This window comes from Megascapheus bottae, chromosome 1, assembly GCF_031878675.1.
Source record: "Megascapheus bottae isolate mThoBot1 chromosome 1, mThoBot2.hap1, whole genome shotgun sequence".
Taxonomy (NCBI): domain Eukaryota; kingdom Metazoa; phylum Chordata; class Mammalia; order Rodentia; family Geomyidae; genus Megascapheus; species Megascapheus bottae.
The window spans coordinates 79,301,325-79,315,292 of NC_143509.1; the positions used below are offsets into that span (position 1 = coordinate 79,301,325).

The 13,968-nt window shown below is 38.1% G+C and overlaps 1 pseudogene; it reads left to right on the plus strand.

The window, feature by feature from the left end:
- Window positions 1-11,986: 11,986 nt before the first annotated feature.
- LOC150069523 (ornithine decarboxylase pseudogene) lies at window positions 11,987-13,344 on the plus strand (annotated as a pseudogene).
- Window positions 13,345-13,968: the final 624 nt, after the last annotated feature.

Below are 13,968 nucleotides of genomic sequence, written 5' to 3' on the forward strand. Positions count from 1 at the left end.
CTTCAGAAATCATTTAATAATATTGGAAAATGATCTTTGATATACCAATAACATTTCATAATATAGACCATAGAATGGGATGCTAATTGCATATTAAATATGTTTCACATATGATAAGCTGGTGCACTTATCATTTTATGGCAACCTGTTGCCTATGCTGTTGTTTGAGTGTCATACATTAGTATTTTGTGCTCCCTCATTCTCTTTTCATACTTTGCTTTGTGTTCACAGTGAAAAATTCCTATACACAAACACGTCATTGTTGATATATAATGTATCCTGATGTGGAATCAAGTGGCAGGCTTGTAGGTTTGTAGGTAAGATCAGGAAAGTTTAATGACGTCCAGTTTTTAATTACTTCCAGTTATACATCTTCAGATGAATAATTCTTAAAGGATCTTTATCAGCAAGCTCCTTTGCAGTTCTTTATAATCCATGTGACTGAAAGAGTAAGCCCCAACGATTACTGCAAGCTCCGCCCCACTGTTCAGATTGGGTGAACTCAATTTCACAATCTGCTTGTGATTAGCTAGTTTGATTTTTGAATCAAGATATTACACAAGTAATCTCAATATATTTCTATACACTTTGCTATTTCTTGAGCAGTCTGGGGTGTTTCTTAATTCCATCTGAAAAGAAACCAATTTAAGACAAAACCTTATATTTCAAAAATAATTTCTTATCCGAAAGCAGTTCCTCTTTTTCATGACAAAAGCCCAGCCACCAGGCCAAAGCATGAACTTGTAAGCAATACACTTTGATAGAAAAGACACTGGAGATTTCCAGTGTCTCAGGAATCAGTCTTCACTGGTCCCATGGACAAAGGAATAAAGAAGAAGCTAACATAAAATGAACAGTTTACTAATTTTTTTGTAGATTTGATCTTCATGTACCTGCCTATGAGAAGAAGAGAATACAAGTTTACATCTTGTGGAGAAGTAAACAAATGATGTCTATACAAGAGGGACCTGTGTACAATGATGGTAGAGGTACATGTTGGTACCAAAATGTATTGTATATTTAAATCCTCTGTCATTTTCCTCAACTAGAGTTCAAAAATTTTGTTAACCCTGATGCTCCTAGCTAAGCATTCAATATGAGAAAACAACCTTGGGCAATCTGACAACATATCAAAGAAATTCCTAAAAGTAGTGCTGAACTAGTGCTCTAAAATATGTGAAAATTAGTTTCTTCCACTGAACTCCCATTGGCAATGTGCCACGACTCTCTCAATAAAGTTAAAGTGATATTGCTGAGTGCTGAGACTTGTTTGATGGAATTTCAGTCTTCTGGATCTTCTTTTAAAATATTTTTGTTACTAGTCAATATTTGGTATATGCTAGAGTCACAGAGTTTAGTTTAGGATGGAACACACAAGCCAGGTATAATGACACATACATAAAAATCTAAGCACTTATTGGTAAGAGGTAAAAAGACAGACATTTAAGGTCAGCTTTGGTTACCTAACAATAAATACCTCATTGAAATAAAAAGAAAATAAAAAAGGGGGGAAAAAGAAAAGAAACAGAAATAGAGCCAGCTATGGTGGTTCACACCTGTAATTCAACCTATTCATAAGACTGAATATGTGGCTCAAGTAATAGACTACTATTCTTGAACACAAAACATTAGGCATAGAGCCCAAGCCCCAGAAACAACAGGAAAAAAAAGAAAGGAAGAAAGAAAAAAGAAAGAAAAATAAATAAATATACTGTTTGACATTGAAGTCAAATACCTTAATGTTACCCTTTATTTTAAATATAAATATATATTACTTTATTTTTTAAAATCTGATAAGCTGTATATTCCTATATTGAACCAAATAAAAGTTTACTTCATTTACATCTTACTAAAACCTTTTTGTTCTGTAAGTGGCAGTGAGTATATACATTAAATAATACCATGAGTTAAGAATTATTATAAAGCAGAGCCAGGAGGGTGGCCTAGTGGCAGAGCGTTCATGCTAGCATGGATTAAGCCCTAGGTTTGATTCCTTGGTACCACATACACAGAAGACAAAACAAAACAAAACAGATATAATGCTATGTCTCAAAGGGGAAGAGCTATAGCCTAGAGAAACCCCAAGGACCATGCTGAGACCCTGAGTTCAAGCCCTAGAACTGGCAAAACAAAAAAAAGGAAAGAAAAGAAAAGAAAAAAGAATTGTGGAGCAATATGAATTTACCTAAGAAAAAATATGTAACGTTACTTAAGTTGTAGTGTTTTATCTCCAAGTCTCTACTTTAGCTTCAGCTAGCGAATTTTGTATGTATGATAACCCTAAAATACAAAATAAAATAGCTGCTGAGTGAAATCTGGAGGAAATTCAATGGGATTGTTTTTGAATGGGGATAGTTCCTTGAATAACAGACCACAATGATAGAACCTAATCCTGTCAAGATCTGGAAGTATTCAAGTCACGTTGCTTTCAGGATCATTTGAGGCCTTCTATTTGAATAGTCTTAGGCTGTGATAAAAGTATTTAGTCTCCCTCTGTGTACATTAGAGGGATGCTTAGCAACTTGTGATTGTAATATTCCTGAAACTCATGAGTTACTGTCAGTGAATATCAATTCAAATTGCATTAGTCTCAAGGTTGATTTATGGTTTTTTTTGTCATTTAGAATAACTAACAAATGACTTTCTGGGTTCAAGGAAGTTATAGAAACTCTTTCTTTCTCATTTCCCTGCTGTACTTCCACTTACTAATTCTAGAATTCTGGGACAAAGTTAAAAATTCATTGAAAATATGATTTTATGAATTGCACCATTCTCAAGAGCTTGCAAGGGATGCATTTCTATTCTGTTTGATGCATTCTGAAGTTGTTTCATCCAGTCATTTCACCTGAACCAGAAGTGTAAAAACAAGAACAAACAAAAAAGACAGATATTTATGAAGTGTCTTTACTTACTATAAGCCTGCTTGGACTGTACCACTTTAGCAATGTGACAAAATGACCTTGGAAAAAAGATGACACTATTGAAATGTCCCTTAAATCTCACTTACAAAAACCGAAGAGGATTCATTTTTCACTTACATATTAGTAGATCAAGTTTATCAGGTAAGACTACCTGTATCAACTGATTGCCTACGTGCTTCTAGAATTCATTCATCCTACTAAGGGGAAGGTTGATGGATATGGAACAAAACTGTTAGGGTCCAGTCCCCCAATATTAGGGTCCGTGATCAAAGGACAGAGTCTAACACAAAAGCGGAAGTTAAACAGAGTTTTATTCAGCTCCTAGCATCAAGAATCATACTGACCAGTCAGGGCCTGTATGTGAGTGAGAGAGCAACCCCACCTAATCTCATAGGCTACCTTTATAGGCCACCAGTCATGTGGTTGGGCTGGGCCATACACAGGTGGCCAATGGAATGCAACATAGTTGATTGATGGCTGACATCTGACATCTTTGCTGTTTGAACGGACCTATCATCTCAGTGGGCTTCTGGTGCACTGCTCTGATGACAAAGGAAAGGTAAGGAGTTTCCTGGCAGGCAGGGTAGGGTGGGAGGAATTCTGGTAACTTCACCTGGTTTAGCTGCTCTTGTAATCTGAGCTGTTATCAGGGATTTTACAGCCCCTGCCTTAAGTACTCCTTTGTCATGAAGATGGAAAATGCCTACAGGGGATGGATTTTGGGGGAAGTCAAGAAAGGGGTCCCTTAAAAAGCAATACAATATAATAAAAGGAACTTGAACTCACACCAGATCTTCTAGGTCCTTGGTATGAACTTGAACAAGTCACTTCTCTGATCTTAATTAAACCATCAAGAAAACAAAAAGCTCGCATTAAGTGACTTCCCAAGAGGTATATTTAATTTATATATTTCAAAGATTTATTCCTATCTCTGTGAGAAACCCTAAAGATGACCTTTCTGCATATCTTTTTGTGAGAATATTCCTGATAATAATTTTAGGTGACTCGGCTTGGCACGGTGGCTCACGCCTGTAATCCTAGCTACTACTCAGGAGGCTGAGATCTGAGGATCAAGGTTCAAAGCCAGCCTGGGGGATGTGAGGGCGATCTGGCTGTGACATCTGTCACCCCAGTGATCGCCAGGGTTTTTTCGGCTGATCTGGCTGGCTAGGCGGGTGTCCCCTTCCTCCCTCACTGCTCCATGTGCGTCCCTCCCAAAGTTGCACGCTTGGTCGAAGAGGATGACCATCCCCGATAGAGGAGGACCGGTCTTCGGTCAAGGGTATATGAGTAGCTGCGCTCCCCTGCTAGAACCTCCAAACAAGCTCTCTCAAAGCCAGCCTGGGCACAAAAGGACCTAAGGCTCTTCTCTCAAATTAACCTCTAGAAAATGGGAAGTGGGCCTTGGCCCATGGATAGGGCAGTAGCCTTGAGCTGAAGAGCTCAGGGACAATGCCCAGGCCCAGGGGTAGGGTGGTAGCCTTGAGCTAAAGAGCTCAGGGACAGCACGCAGGTAAGGTTCAAGCCCTATGACCCACACAAAAAAAAATTAAGTGGCTTACTGACATAGTTTTACAAATTTTCAAAAACAGTTCTTCATGGTGATTCAGTTCAACATTATCTCCTTGACCCCAGTTATTCCTTTATTGAATGTTTCTATAGATGTACAGCAAGCTTTGATAATTTGTTTTGTCTTCTGAAATAGTATTTTCAATTACTTCCCACATACTACGTTTTAATGGTTAACAAATGTCAACTTTCCCCCAAAATATGTCTACTTTTTTTTTTTACCAGATGTCATTTAATTTTTTTTTTTTTTTGCCAGTCTTGGGCTTGGGCTCAGGGCCTGAGCACTGTTCTTGGACTTTCTCAAGGCTAGAGCTCTACCACTTGAGCCTCAGCACCACTTCCGGCTTTTTTCTATGTATGTGGTACTGAGGAATCAAACCTGGGTATTAGTGCATGCTAGGCAAGCACTCTACCACGAGGCCAAATTCCCGGCCAGATGTCATTTAATTTTAATACTAAGAATTAAAAATAAACAGCAAAAATACTTTTTAAACATTCAAATTTAAAAATTAAACAGCAAAGAAGTGAATTTTTAAAAAAAATTATAGTAAAGTATGAAAATTGGAATTCAGAAATCTCTTGTAAAATGCATGTTAGCACATGCATACAGTGTGATTTTTCTTAAGTGTACATTAATAAAGATTTTCAAATTATGTTTTTAGGAAATTTATTCAGATATGTGTATTTATAAATTTAGTTTCACACACTTCTCTTTGGTCACTTTAAAGATGGTGGGCTGTAGCTATTGAAATGTGTTATAGTTGTTTTGGAGTGTTTTCTGCTAAAATACTGTTGTCTTGAGAGCTCTCATGCTGTGTTGTTAATAACAATAGGATCTTAAACAGAGCTATTACCTCTGCTCTATAAATCACAATTGCTTTTAATCAAAGAACATTAAAATGAGCTAGTGGCCACTAAGGGATTACTGGTTTTAAAAGAGGATTATTTGGTTTTCAAGGAACAATCTCACTCAGATTTAGCGTGGACCAACTTAGCTATTTTAAAGATTCCTTGCTTTATTTGCAAATAAGGATTTGAATCATAAATAATGCTATGACAAAGTAGATCCACTATCAAGGGTAAAGAATAATATACTACTTCTACTTCTATTTTGGACATATACGATTTATGGAATCCACCTTTGGAGAATTACAGAAATTGCTAAACTCATTGATTGCTAGAGTCAGTTTATTTTTTCAAAATATTTATCAATACTGATATAATATTTTTTAATGTTTGTAGTCTACTAATTTTGAAAACATACAAGGCTCAAAAATCTGTTGTGAATTCAGAAGCTCTGAAAATGGTACCTTAGATGAAAACAATATTTACATACTAAAATATTTTATGCATGTCTGGGAGCTGTGAGCCATAGCTTATTTTATCTCTATGCAATTTTTGGTGCATTTACAGATTTGAAGGCTTCAGGGCTGCATATCACTTGGAAACTTTAAGCCAGTGCTTTCCAGTTGCTTTATGTTACTTGCTATAAGGTATTAAACAGATAAAACAGCACATATGAGTCATTCTAAAAACAGGTAATAGTTACACCAATAATAGAAGCAGCTACTTAACTATGTCACTCATATTGTGAGCTACACACAGTTTCTAATTGAATAGTTATAATTTCATCCATTTTCTCTGGCAAAAGATACAATCAAATGATCTAGCATTTGAAGCAAATGCATTTGTCGCACTTTGAATCTGCTATATACCTTTAAGAGTTAAGTATACATTTTTCCTTTCCTATTTTTTTTAAAAAGCAACTTTCAATCTATCCTGCTATTATAGATACATCCCATTCGAATCACTACTAACAAATCCGATGATATATATAGCCAAATAGTCAGATTCATGTGGCTGAGAGTAGCTTGTATTCCAAAATGTTCTAAAGCAACAAATTTGGTATAATAGATTAAGCATAATACGGACAGGACTCTTCTGGACTATGTAAATTCCACTACACAGCTAATAGTAAAAAGATTGACTTAGGTTAAAAATATTGGCATGCATCGCAAAGATATGCTTATTGATCAGATTTTGCTCAGGGGGCATTTAGGGAAAACAAGACATATGCTCATGTAGCAGCAGTTCAATTCTCAGTTTGCTGCCATAATTACATGTTTCAATATGTGTGCTTAATGACAAGAGAAAGAAAACCATAACTGTCTCAACTATCATGAGGTTATCCAGTCAATGATCCACCCTTTCTTAAATCCTAAAATGCTCATCAATTTTAAAAGAAGATGTAGCTTTTCCTAAAGATGGTCTTATGAACTAAATCCCTACTTCATATTTTAAGGAAGTCTTTACTGAAAATCTTTATGTTTTTATTTATTTATTTGTGTTGCAGTGCTGGGGATCAAAACCAAGATCTTAATGCCAGCATTTTACCATTGAGCAATATGCCTAGCACTGTAAAAACATTTTTTTCCTTGGGATTTATTTCAATTGGGCATTTATATCTTTACTTGTTGGAAACATGGGTTCTAAATTAACAGGTGACAGAATGGCATTACTGTCCCATGGTAGCTAGGATGAGGAATCCAGAGAAGTGGCTTATTACTGGTAATCACTCCAATCCCTTTCTTCCTATTCTGATTCTGACACACACACTACCAGTTCACAGTATAGTCCATCAATATAATTTAGTGAAGATCCTGGTATGGAAAGTCTTTTCTTAACGCCTGGAGTTTCTATTGGTATGTTTCATATTTTTTTTCATTTTTGGTTAGTGAGGTTTAGCTTCTAGGTTGTCATCCATGCTCATTTCAAAAAAATGCTTTTATTTGGATATTAGAAGAGTCTCATGTCCCACAGTGCCTAATTCATATCTCTTTTCTACAGCTTATCATGGTAGACTTTTTGAACTGGGCCTAATGCTGTAACATATAGCAATATAGTTGTACAGACAAAATTTTAGATATATGACTATGAGGAGCAAAATCTTTTCTAAAGCTTGAGGTAAAATAGTTTCCCTGTATATTTTAACATGTCAGTAAGCTGAATGTATGAGGAAGTTTGCTCTTGTTCTCTGTGGCCTGACCAAATGTTGTATTGAAATAAAATTAGTAAATAAATAAAAAGAATTAAAAAATAGAAACAATAATGGCCACAATAGATTGCATTGACAATTTCACAAATAAGAGAATCTTTCGCAAATGAATATCTTCCACTACTAAATTTAAATGAACTTACTAATGACATTACCAGAAAGTCAAATATGTATCAAAATGCAATGAATTCAGGTTTGAAAAATACTGCTCCAGTTCTGGAAATGTATAAATTTTAGATACCGGGAAAAAATATTTAACATTTTTAAACAAGGGAAAAAATGTTTTGCTATAGATACATCTTTCTTTGATCTTCTAAATTTCTGCATTTCAAGACAGATAAAACTTTAAAGTCATAAAAATCTTCATGCTGAAAATCGTGAGACATCAATGTCACCTTCTTATCAGATTCTAATTTCATCATTTTCAGCCCAAATCGGTTTCTCCAGTGTAGAAGCTAGTTTTGTTCCCAATTCTCCCCTGCATGTTATTATTCTATGACATTTGTGGTAAGAATAAATTGAAAATTTGTAATTTTTGAAAAAGCTCAAAGAAATTTAGTATAATAAATAGGCATTATTTTCTGCCCAGCCCAGGTCATTATTTTTATATGGACTACAACTGATTTTGTCCTATCAGAGTATAGAAGAATAGTTACAAGAGTTGTATTTCTCTTAAAGCCTAAAATGTTTACTTCACAGTTCCTTGAAATTACATTCTCCTTTTCTCTGATAGAATAGAGAATATCTTCAGATTTCTTTATCTCTTCCTTCTTTTTAAAGTCAGGAATTATCTTTGTCTTCCCTCCTACTTTTCTTAAATGATTATAGATTTACATAAAGTCATAAGAAAAGTGAAAATTTAATATTTATTTATTTATTTATTTATGCCAATCCTGGGGCTTGAAGTTAGGGCCTGAACACTGGCCTTGGACTTTCTCAAGGCTAGAACTCTACCACTTGAGCCACAACACCACTTCTGGCTTTGTCTATGTATGTGGTACCAAGGAATCAAACCTGAATGCGAGGCAAGCACTCTTACTACTAGGCCAACCTCCCGGGCTCTAGTGTTTATTGCTAGCATTTCTAAGTGAAATCATTTTGTAAAACTATGATGGAACGATAACTAAACTATTGGTAAGGATTCTGCCTTTGAGTCTCTTAGAGACAGGATAGAGAAAAAGAATGAAGAACAAAAAGAAGGAAAGAGGAGATCAGCGGAAGATGGCAGCTCTTCAGTGTAAGTCGTTCTGAGCTCCAGCCAAGATACAAGTTCTGGCAGCATAGGGGACAGTTCTTTACCAGAAATTGATCCTAAGTAAGTTTTAGTGCCACAGAGATCTCAGTCAGAGAGGAAAATGGCAGAATACCTGTGCGAGAAGACAGCCTGGAGCCCCACCAGTCCCAGAGCAGACAGCGCTTCACTGCAGAGCAGACCCGCCGGCTGCAAACAGAGCCACATAGAGCCTGTGCAAGCCCAGAGCCGACACCTGGCTGTGCACGGACCTGCCAGCTTCAGTCAACCGGAGAATCCAGCAATTTGTGAGTACCTCTGAGGAGAAGTTTCTACTTCTGCTCATGGATCCACATTGGGAGGGAGCCCCTCCCCCACAAGCTGAGAGCAGCGCCATCTTGACTGCTGGCAAAGACCTGGCCAAAGCAATTGGAGCCTGAGAGGTGTTGCTGACAGCGCCATCTTTCTTACTGGCAAAGGATTTCCCAGAGATCCCTTAGCCAGAAATCCACCTCAGCGCTGCTGAAGTCCATCCCCCTGCACCGCCCACAGACCCGGTAAACAAAGCCACCTCAGATTTTTCAGCTTTGTTTTACCAAACAAGCAATCTGATCCAAAAACCGCAAAGCCAAATCACAAGAGAAAAAGACATTGTGAAGTGTTAAGATCCCGAATTTAGTGGAGACACAAGTTTCCTATCCTGCCCCGCCCCCCAAAAAACCTGAAAAATACCCTTTTTTGTTGTTGTTGTTCTTCTTCTACCCCTTTCATTTGCATTTTTAGGTGTTCTTATTTTCTCTTTGCCATTTCACCTACACCTTTTTTTCTAATGTTATGATTCATTCCTTTTTTTTTCTCCTCTCTTTTCCTGCATTCCTTCTGTCACTGTGGTCATATCTAGAAATACAGTGACAGCTCTGGGTACACTCTGAATAAAAATGATATCTATATTGATACAGTCACCTGCTTTTTAATCTCCTGGTTATCAACGCTAGTATCTCTTGGGTAAGAACTCACAATAGTCAGGAATCTCCCCCTCCCCTTTTTTTTTTGGTGTGTTTTGTTTTGTTTTATTTTGTTGTTGTTTCTTTTTTGTTTAAATTTGTATCATTGGAATAACCTATATCTACCTCCTTCTTTTCTCTATATATTCTTCTTATTACTCTTCTTATTTTCATAAGTTTTATCTAAGTTCATCTAAACTTTCTACTCAAATATTCTGCCTGTCTATCACCTTAGGTCAGTTATCCTTACACCATACCTTTTCTTCATTACTATAATAATCTTACACTCTTGCATTATTCTTTTCCTACCTCCCTTGTTGTCTTTCATATTATTTTTCTATCTCTGGTCCTCTGTTCATCCTTCAACTCTTATAATGAATGAATCTACATTTGGTGGTTGGTGTTCAATTATACTCTAGGTCCAGAAGGACTTATATACAATAGAGATTGGATTGAGGGGCTTATGTTTTGGTCATAAATCAGTAATCTGTGGTTGTATTAGATTTGTATGTAAGTGCACAAAAAGAAAGAGAGAGTGATATTACCAATCTAAAAGTGTGAACATCTATTGTCAGCCAACTAAAAAGGTCTAGGTAGTTATATCTGAAAACTTATAATCTTGTTTAATATTAGTGTTGCTCCCGTTTTCAAATGGGCAGAACAAGAAACTCAAGAAAAATGTCAAATCAGGGAATAGCATCTCCCACCCAATATAAACAGGTAATGGAGCAGTCAGTGGCAAATCTAGAGGAGAGCCTTCCACGTGCTATACAAATGCAATTGATAAACATCATTAATGAAAAGTGTGAAAACATAAAGAAAGAGATAAGAGAGGAAGCCATAGCTAATCAAGAGGAAACCATAAACAAGGGGTTATGTAAAAAAGGGGAAGCCATAAAGGCCATAATAAAGGGTTTTCAAAGAAAAATGGACGAATTCATAGAATCCACAAACAAAAAGGTGACCGATCTCCAACAAATGCCCAAAGAGAATAAAGCTGCTGATCTAACGACCCAAATGGAAATCAAGGAGTTAAAGAAATCCATACATGATCTAAAACAAGAGATGCAGGCATCAAAAAATGAGCAATTAGAAGCAAGGGGGTTGAAGAATAAAGTAGAAAGCTTTGATAGCAGGTTAGACAATGCAGAAGAGAGAATTTCCGGGGTTGAAGATAATTTAGTTGTTATAGAGAAAGAACAGAAAATGAGTCAATTCAAATCTAGGAAATATGAGAATACACTTCAGGAGGTCCAAGATACAATTAGGAAGCCTAATTTCAGGCTAATTGGTATTGAGGAGGATCTGGAGAAAGAGGTCAATGGTATTAGAAATGTATTTCAGGGAATCATCTCAGAGAACTTCCCAAATATCCAGAAGGGCAGGCCCATCCAGATATAAGAAGCTTTTAGAACCCCAAACAGACCTGACCAGAAAAGGACATCCCACCACCACATTATAATATGAACTGGATCAATAGAGACCAAAGAAAGGATCCTAAAAGCAGCCCGGGAGAAGAGAATAATCACCTATAAAGGCAAACCAGTCAGAGTAACCCCAGATTTCTCAGCAGAGACCATGCAAGCAAGAAGAGATTGGAAGGATATATGTCATGCCCTTAAGTCAAATAACTACCAACCAAGAATACTGTACCCAGCTAAGCTCTCATTCATAACTGAGGGAACAATAAAAACATTCCATTCCAAGGAAAAGCTGCAATATTATGTAATAACAAAACCAACATTACAGAAAATTCTCAAAGATGTTCTACACATAGAAAACCAACACAAATGTAATACAGAGAAAGAAATGTCACCTAAAACTAATACCATCTAAGTACCACAAGAACTGTCAAGACACAGGGCCTAATGAAAGCTTTTAAAAATAGCAGGAACTGGTCAGTCTCTGCTGCCACCATCTCTGCTGCCGCCACCGCCGGCCACCCTCAGCCAGCAGCTCAGCGCCACCTGGGGCCGGTGTCTCTGGCAGGCGGGAGCAAGGCACCTGATGGGGGCTGCAGCGGGTTGCCCCGCGCTCCTTGGGCTCCAGCTTCAGCTTTGGTGGCAGGGCATCTCCACGGGGCCGGTGAGCGGCACGTGGACGACCTGAGGTTCATTTGTTAAGAAGAGTTCTTGCTAAATCTTCAGAGTGAACTCTGGCCACTTGGAGCTTGTTGCATTTCAGAAGCACATTCAGAGCCACAACCATGAGCCACTTTAATAAGAAAGAGATTGACTGCCATATCCTCGATGAAGGCTTTACTGCCAAAGACATCCTGGACCAAAAAATTAATGAAGTTTCTTCTTTGGATGATAAGGATGCCTTTTATGTCACAGACCTTGGAGACATTCTAAAGAAGCATCTCAGGTGGTTAAAAGTTCTTCCCCGAGTTACTCCCTTTTATGCAGTGAAATGTAATGAGAAGAAGAGCCATCGGCACCGGCTTTGACTGTTCCAGCAAGATTGAAATACAGTTGGTGCAAAGCCTCGGATTGCCTTCTAAAAGGATAATCTATGCAAACCCTTGTAAGCAAGTGTCTCAGATCAAGTATGCAGCCAGCAGTGGAGTCCAGATAATGACTTTTGACAGTGAGTTGAAGCTGATGAAAGTCGCCAGAGCACATCCAAAGGCAAAGCTGTTTTTGCGGATCGCCACTGATGATTCCAAAGCAGTCTGTCACCTCAGTGTTAAATTTGGTGCCACACTCAAAGCCAGCACACTTCTTTTGGAATGAGCAAAACAGCTAAATATTGATGTCATTGATGTCAGCTTCCACGTGGGGAGTGGCTGTACCGATGCAGAAACCTTTGTGCAGGCTGTCTCTGATGCCTGCTGTGGCTTCGACATGGGGGCTGAGGTTGGCTTCAGCATGTATCTGCTGGATATTGGTGATGGCTTCCCAGGATCTGAGGATGAGAAATTGAAATTTGAAGAGATTACCAGTGTGATTAACCCAGCCCAGGACAAGTACTTTCCATCAGACTCTGGAGTGCAGATTATCACCGAGCCAGGCAGATACTATGTGTCATCTGCGTTCACACTTGCAGTTAATATCATTGCCAAAAAAATCGTATGGAAAGAGCAGAGTGGCTCTAATGATGAAGATGACCTGAATGAGCAGACTTTATGTGAATGATGGCGTATACAGATCCTTCAACTGCATCCTTTATGATCATGCACGCGTCAAGCCCCTCCTGCAGAAGAGACCCAAGCCTGATGAGAAGTACTACTCCTCCAGCATTTGGGCACCCACGTGTGATAGCCTTGATCGCAGTGTTGAGCGCTGTGACCTGCCCGAGATGCACATGGGCGATTGGATGCTCTTTGAGAACATGGGCACCTACACTGTGGCTGCTGCTTGTACTTTCAATGGCTTCCAGAGGCCAACTATCCATTATGTGATATCATGGCCCATGTGGCAGCTCATGCAGCAAGTCCAGAAGCAAGGCTTCCCAGCTGGTGTGGAGGAGCAGGATGCTAGCATGCTGCCCCTGTCCTGTGCCCAGGAGAGCTGCCTGGAGAGGCACCCAGCAGCCTGCACATCTGCCAGTATCAATGTGTAGAAACTTCTTATAGCTGTCAAGTGCAAGTGTAGCTTGAATTAAGGGATTTGGGGGGACCACTAAACTTAATTACTGCTAGTTTTGAATGTCTTTGTAAGAATAGGGCTGGCACAGACACAGCAAAAACAGAAGCCTAGGAGATGGGGCCACACTTTTCTATGTTCCTATGGAAACTATTTGCATATTTGTTTTCTATGGATTATTATTTACTTTTCCAACATGTTATAAAGAGTGCCCTTCGCTGCCAAGCAAGCATTTGTAGCTTGTACAATGGCAGCAAGGGCAAGAAGCTTAGTGTTGGGAGCTGTTTTGAAAATAAAGTATCTTGAAATAATGAGACATTGGAAAAAATGGCAGGAACTAATAAATATTTCTCAATTATGACCCTCAATATCAATGGACTTAACTCTCAAATTAAGTGTTATAAATTATCTAGTTGGATCAAAAAGCAAGATCCATCATTCTGCTGTCTTCAAGAGACACATCTTACCCCCCAAAACAAACATTTTTTGAAAGTGAGAGTTTGGAAGAAAGTATATCAAGCTAATGGCCCCCATAAACAGGCTGGAGTGGCCATCCTCATATCAGATAAAATAGACTTCAAACTAAAATTAGTGAGAAAAG